Source organism: Macrobrachium rosenbergii, chromosome 52, assembly GCF_040412425.1.
Source record: "Macrobrachium rosenbergii isolate ZJJX-2024 chromosome 52, ASM4041242v1, whole genome shotgun sequence".
In the NCBI taxonomy this organism is placed as follows: domain Eukaryota; kingdom Metazoa; phylum Arthropoda; class Malacostraca; order Decapoda; family Palaemonidae; genus Macrobrachium; species Macrobrachium rosenbergii.
The window spans coordinates 38,154,809-38,162,112 of record NC_089792.1 but is presented as its reverse complement, the minus strand read 5'-3'; the positions used below and the strand labels follow the sequence as shown (position 1 = coordinate 38,162,112).

General features: G+C 36.2%; 1 pseudogene; it reads right to left on the bottom strand.

The window, feature by feature from the left end:
• Positions 1-5,369: 5,369 nt before the first annotated feature.
• LOC136833968 (KRAB-A domain-containing protein 2-like) lies at positions 5,370-6,383 on the bottom strand (annotated as a pseudogene).
• Positions 6,384-7,304: the final 921 nt, after the last annotated feature.

The following is a 7,304-nucleotide window of genomic DNA, read 5'->3' as shown; positions in this document are numbered from 1 at the left end:
CTCTTTTCTTGTGGCCATATGCGCTTTACACACACACGTGTGTGTGTGTGTATATATATATGTATATATATATATATATATATATATATATATATATATATATATATAATATATATATATATATATATATATATATATATATATATATTTATATATATATATATATATTTATATATGTATGTATATATATATATATATTTATATATGTATGTATATATATATATATATATATATATATATATATATATATATATATATACATATATATATACATATATATATATATATATATATATATATATATATATATATATATATATATATACACATATATATATATATATATATATATATATATATATATATATATATATATATATATATATATATATATATATATATATATATATATATATATATATATATATGTACCCACTTCCAATTACGTAGTTTCATCTTCCGGCGTTTTCAAGAATATGGCAGTTTTTGCCGAAAATGCAGAATTTAATAAAAGTTCAAAATCACGTAAAAAAATTTTAATATCTAAGAAATATTATACAGTATTTTAATGTACGGCATAAAACCATTTAAAACTTAAATATATGGAAAAATATTTGGTGTTTTATACATGTCGTTTGGCTGTATAGTGCAATATAGAAAACGGCCATAGAATGACAAAAATCAGTAAAAAGTGCAAAGTCACATAAAAAGGTGTTGAATTATACAGAATAGTATACAGTAATGTATTGTACAATGAAAATGTTTAGAATTTAAATATTGATATTATACATGATGTTCATGGCAGCGTATTCAGACACTTACATACATGTTATTCACAGTGTCTTGTTTCTTGGGCTTCATCTATATAATATTTGTCCGATGGCTCCGAAGACACATGTTAGTACTAGTCCTAACGCTACTAAGCATCCTGCTATACCACAGGAAAATATGGTAGCTATGATAAAATGCCATGGAAGTGGTAAAAAAGATTGCTGCCACAGCTTACTTTCTTGTTCCTGATAAGGCATGGATTTTTGTTTATGTCAACGAAGAAAAGGATCATAATTGTTCTGTTGGGATTGAGTGACAGACTCGTCAGCATATCCCCAAAAGCCAGCTGTTGATTCACGAGAAAGCATTATCTTGTTTGAATACCTCAAGAAGTTTTCCGATGAGAAAGAGACAGAATTCAAAGGCGATTCAGAATCGTGTATGAAGTTCAAATAGCAACACAGTCTTTACAAAATAAAGATCTAATGCAAAAGTTTGTTGGCCAGTGTGATAACAGTGTCTGAATTCTCTGCTATGTGGGTAAAGATTATTGATGAACAGCAGTTTCTTCCACAACAGATATTCAGTGTGGAAGAGACTGTCAGACTGTCTGACTGTTCTCCACGAAGGAGAAGGCTGTGCCAGTCTTCAAGGCTTCAAAAGACTGTTTGACCCTTATGTGGGAAGGCAAAAGTTAAGGCATCTGCGCAGGTGTTAGAGTTCTTCACACGGCACTGAAAGAGGTGTCTGTTTGTTTCCGGTTGGTTATGGACGTGTAATAGTTGTGAGTTTTAGGATCTTCTTGGGTATCAGCAAGTTCTTTGTATTCATTCCCAATTGAACCCTGTTAATTTCTAATTTTGGTGATGTGTCTGCTACAGGATTGTTCTTACTGGTGATGCGTTTTCTTGGGCACCCAGATTTAATGATTGCTGAAAGTTGGTGTTGTTGATGGGCAGAATATGCATCCTGTGTTTTGTTGAGGGATGGTGATCTGTAAAGGTTAGGGAAAGGCATACCCTCGAGTAAATGTTGAATGTGTCTGATTGCTGGATGTACAGTGACTTCTCTATCAAATGCACTGTATTTTCTTTCACCATCAGTAAATTCACACTAAAGAAAAAGAGGGAGTAGGTGGTACCATTGATTTTTTATTCGATAGTGCACGTTGCATTGTTGCTTGCATCAGTGGTAAGTATGTGGATGGCTTCAGGGGTAAGGAAGTGCCAGTGTCGTGGCATCTAAGAGTGGTTGCTTTGAAAGCATCTTGTTGGGTGGGGGCTCCATGGGAGTGTCTTGATGTTGCCAATTACAGCATCGTAGACTGGGACCATGATTTTGGCAATGTTGGTAAGGAACCAGTTGTAGTTATTTAACATTCCTGTAAATTTTTTCAAGTTATTTATGGCTTTTGGGGTAGGATATTTCCTTATGACTTATACCTTAGAGGGTGGAGGATGTGCACTATTCTTGAAAGTGTGAAGTGGGAAGGTCAGGCTCTGGTAGAAGGTTTAGTCATCCATAGTCTCCATAGGGGTGTCATGACCCATCAGTTTTCTTCTCTGTGTGGAGTTTTGAGGCCCAGTAGATAGGAGCTTTCTGGTAAAGGCCCATTAGTTCCATTTCTCCGATGGCATTTTTAGCAGCTTGCAGTTTCTCTGGTGGCAGGCAGGTACCTTGAGAGTCTGACAAAGTTCTGGCTAGATGTTGGGAGGTGGTTCAGGTTGGTAGTCCCTAGTGACGAGGTGAGTGGTTGTTTCAGCCCCGTGATGAGTTGTGCTGTTTGAAAAGTAGATATGTTAATAAGGTGGCGGTATTTGATATCAATGAGCACCCCGTAGTGTCCAAGGAAGTCATTGCTGAGTTTGGATAGGGAGATAGCCTTCCAACTCTCTGTGGAGAGGTCAGCCCTCTGTGGCTTGCCATCTACCTCAAGCTCTGGTAGCATGAGGAAAGAATTGAGCATATTCGAGGTTGCCATTGCTGATGTGTCTCCCAGTGGCGTTTTTAGAAGATTGAGGGCTTGTATGGTATGGGCAATCAATGGCAAGAACTGTGATTAGGCATTGGTAGACTTCCTTGTAGGTGGTTCTTCCCCTTTATGCACCCAGCTAATGTGCAAAGGGGGGAAAGAGAGTGTCTGGGATCTCCTCAAGGACATAGTTTACCTTCGTTTTTGAATCTGAAACTAGACAGATGGCTCAGTCTTCAAAAAAGGAGTAGAGAAATTTAGTGTTTATGTTCATTTTCATGTGGTGACATTTTGTATGCTTTAGCCTTTTCAGGATGATTTGTAAGTGGTAGATTTTGTTGTATTTAGTCCATTTGTTGCCAGGTTTGGTGTGAGAACTGAGTTTTATGTCCTCTGGACTGTACACATAATATTTCTAACACTCTAGAGGGAAAGTTACTGAGGACTTGAATGCTGTATCTAGACTGTTGTTGTTTCTGTTCTGGTAGGCATATCCATATTTAGTCCAGTAGTTACCAGAGGTTTAGTGTGAGTACCACACTTTTATCTACCAGTTTGGAGGACACAATAGCTTTTCAGGAAAGCAAGACAAGTCGATCTACCAGGTTGCATCATGGTGCCACGGTTTAAAAATAAGTCATGCACAAATTGCCCAGAGTACAGATATGTATTTTTGAGATTTGATCCGCCTTTGAAATGGCATGCAGATGGAAATGTACTTACAGTAACAGTGCTGTTGGGACATTGACCATATGGTTCAGGTGATGTTGGTGCCCCATGACCACATGGTAGCGGGGGCTCCACGGTGGCTGCCAACCTTGGTGGCCACCAAGATGTGACAGTGGAGCTTGGCCCTCACTCCAGTCATGTAGATGTCATATCCCAAGACTGGGATAACTGTCATTATTTTTGAGAATTGGTTGTTCCCCTATTCTATACCAACTTTGGAAAAGTATTGTAAGGATAAGGGCATCTCCTGTAAGATCCATCTTATATTTTAGGGATTGCTCCTGGCCACCAAGAAAACCTAGTCTATTTTCATGCTAACTTTCCTAAAATCACTGTTGTTTAACTACCTCCCAACACTACCTCTGCCTTGCAACGGATGGACCTGAAGATCAATATCAGCTTCAAGTGCTACTACCTTTGGTGAATGCTTAGGCAGACTGCAGATGCAGTGGATCTGAATAATGAATTAACAATCTGTAAATTTTGGAAGGTATACAAAATCTACAAGGCAGTGGTGATTATAAATGCTGCGTGGAATGAACAATCATCAACAAGTACAAATAGCATTGAGAAGAAGATTTGCTCTCAGTTTGTTCAGAATCTCAAGGTCTTCGCTAAATTGGACATGAACAAAGTCTGAGTGATAGTGAGCAACGAGCTGAAGGTGGACTTAGAGGAGGATGATTTTGTTTCGTTATTTGAGGCAGACAAGCAACCGCTGACAAACGAGGAGTTGATGGAACTTCATGTGCAGTTGCGCAATCAACTAAATGCAGCAGGCACTGTGCTCACTGAGGCGGTAGATCCCAGTGCTGAACTCTTGGCGAAGATTATGGAGGCAATGCATGACTGTAATATTTCTAGGTCTACCTCTCCTTATTTCTCTTATCGTCTCTGAATTCTACACCCTCCGTCAACCTATCATTCTCCAGTCTTTCTACATGTGTGGCTCATTCCAAAATACTCTAATCCTTTTTTTTCATCTGCTCTAACAGTTTTACCACCTCTGTGTATCATGAAATTTCTATTTCTTATCCTACCAATTAAATTCTTCATGCTTGCATGTACTTTGTAAATATGTTACCTTAACAATTTCAACATTTTCTCTCATTCACATTCAACATCCACACTTTAGATCTTTAAGTGCACACACAAACACACACACATATAGATAGACGGATAGATATATCCACTTATTACTTCCATAGAGGACTTCAGTGATACAAATGGTTAAAAAAAGGGAGATTCTTCATTTCTAAGCTTTCGGAGGTCAGTCTGCCTCCATCTTCATGGGACCAGATTTCATTTGGCTCTTTGAATTTAGAAAAGCAGACTGTCCTCTAAAAGCTTGGAAATAAAGAATCTCCTTTTGAACCATCTGTGTCATTGACGTCCTCTGTGGAAAATGATAAATGGATATATATATATATATATATATATATATATATATATATATATATATATATATATATATATATATATATATATATATATAATATATATATATATATATATATATATATATATAATATATATATATAATATATATATATATATATATATATATATAATATATATATATTATTGAAAATTGCCGATTATTGAAAATCGGCAAAAATTGCCTATTTTACATAATCAGCAAGGGCCCTGCCTAATACTGAAAATTTTCAATAATGGGCAAAATATTGCTCATTTTATATGTTAGGCAACACGTTTTTGCTGAATATTGATAACGTTGCCGAATATTGAAAATATTGTAACTTAAGTGATTCAAACAACCAGTATTCAAGGAAGGAAGATGATTAAGTGCACTCCATTAGAATAGTGTATGAAAAATTCAGTTTCAAAGTGCATTATCAGTTTATCTTTTTTAATAGATTATTTAATATTTACCCTGTCAAGATCTTCTTCTGTAGCATATGCCATCCAAAACTGATTCAGGAAGATTTGTTGAAGAAAGACCAACTGACGGTTCTTTCAAAGGTGGCCTTAAATGGTGTATGTTTCGTTGTCTCATGCTTCGAGATATTTACTTGCCACTGAACAATTTTTAAGCCAATACGCCATTTCTTGGAATTATTCTCTCGCATCCATATCTTCAATTTATCCTGGATTACACCATTGAGTCGCTCCACTGCTCCTTGGCTTTGGGGATGCCTTGGCCCACCTGTCACTAGCTGCAATTGTGGCCAAAGTGTTGATAATTCGGATATCACATAATTCAAAAATTCCCTACCGTTGTCACTTTGCAGTACTGCGGGAGCAAAATAGAATGTTAAAAACACAGGTAGAAGTGTCTGAGTTACCTTTTCTGCTCTTTTTAGATTTAGGGGGCTTAGAAATACAAAATTTGCAGTAAAATGATTAACGTAAGTTAGGATGTATTTATAATCCCCGTCAGGAAGTGACTGAAAATTTATTAGATCAATTTGGCACCTCGATAAAAATGAGTGGCTTCTAATTGGTTTCACGACAAGCCCTTTTTGGTTGCTTCCGACTCTTTTTAAATGACACTCTACACAAAAGTTAATAAACAGGTTACAATATTTCCATAGTTATGTTAGACCATTTCTTTTTAACTTCAAATAAAGTTTTCTTCTCGCCACCATGACCAACATCTTTATGTGCCTTTTCTATTGCACCACACACTTCCTCAAACGCTGCTACTGTATTTATAATGTTCTTCCCCATCTGTTCTTTTCTTTATCAAACATTCCGTTTCACCAACCTTAAGAATCTCATATCTTGAACGATAGTTATAATCAATAGTGGTGATAGCATCACTTTCTAGATCCTTTGATAACCTTGATATAATATCTTTCACTTTTTCAAGTGAGAACAGTCTTGTGTTCTTCCCTTTTCCTTCAACGATGGTCCATAACCTTGCCTCGAAATTTTCTTTTACTTCCATCGCTGAAGCCATGAGGATTATTCGATATTCGCCAAGAACTGTTGTAAAGAATGAAAAGAATTCCGTAACTAATCTACGTATTTGTCGAGAGAATTATCATGAGTACCGTATGTTTCACTTCACACCTTCACTCCTATTTACAAGTTGATAACAATTGTTGGTGATAGTAACAAGGAATTAGGCTACTAAAACTTACTTATAAATGGCCAAACTGCCATTAACAAAAGAGATTAGAATAGGATAAAACATTAAAAGTTAAAAATAGTGTCATTAATTACAGATGGTATAGTAGTCGATTTATCAATATTCGGCAAAATGGTCTTGCCGAGTTTTGAAACCCTGCTGATTTTAAATACTAGGCAAGAAAAATTGCTCATTTTATATAATCGGCAAATCGCTTGCTCATTCTCAATAATAGGCATTTCTATTGCCGATTTTTTTCAATAATCGGCAATTTTCAATAATGAGCGTAGAGCTCACATACATGCTGAGAAGCCCCAAGATTTAGTATCACTACTCCTTTGGTATTTTGCAATGTCAATACAGGGCATTTTATTCCTTCAATAAAGGATGTGGGGCTGCCTACCCCATTCTGGCCATTTGGTGGAAGCCCCAGGAATAAACCGCCACTCAGGTATTTTCATTTCCGTTTCCAAGGGGTCCACAACCATCTGGCCATTGTTTCTGTATAAAAAATCCAATGCATCATGTTATAGTCTGTGAAATGCACTCCTCTGCCTTTTTTCTCTGTAGCTGCAGGACGTTCATGCAACCTGTTTTCAACAGATCTAATAGTGTTGTCTGTGTATAGTTTCTCGTAATTCAAACATGAAATGCGATCTCTACCCTTGTTCTTCCCATTTATTGAGAATGTTTAACAGTAGATTTCCTACTGGCATGGATAACTGAAAACAGTGCCAG